Source organism: Sapajus apella, unplaced genomic scaffold (genome assembly GCF_009761245.1).
Source record: "Sapajus apella isolate SASKATOON/1434 unplaced genomic scaffold, GSC_monkey_1.0 scaffold75, whole genome shotgun sequence".
NCBI classification, from domain to species: Eukaryota; Metazoa; Chordata; class Mammalia; order Primates; family Cebidae; genus Sapajus; species Sapajus apella.
In genome coordinates this window covers 7,115,151-7,115,435 of record NW_022437015.1, presented here as the reverse complement: position 1 = coordinate 7,115,435, position 285 = coordinate 7,115,151, and positions in this window count along the sequence as shown.

The window sequence follows — 285 nt, the reverse complement described above, 5'->3', positions numbered from 1 at the left end:
TAATTACCTGCTGATTGCTCTTTTGTTTTCGACAACACCCTATGGCATAAATAGCTTCACAGACAGATCCAATCAAATTTGGGAACTTAGTAAGAATACTTTCTTAGGTTAGTGCTTAAGACTTGCTCTGACTCCTGGTGGGCTCTTTTTTTGCAGCCTTTTCCCTCTGTTTTCTCTCCAGCAAATGAGCTGGCCTACTGTTTAGCCTATAATTTAAATAAATTTATCAATTTTTTACCAATTTTCTTTTTTTTTTTTTTTTTTTTTTTTTTTTTTTTTTTTTTT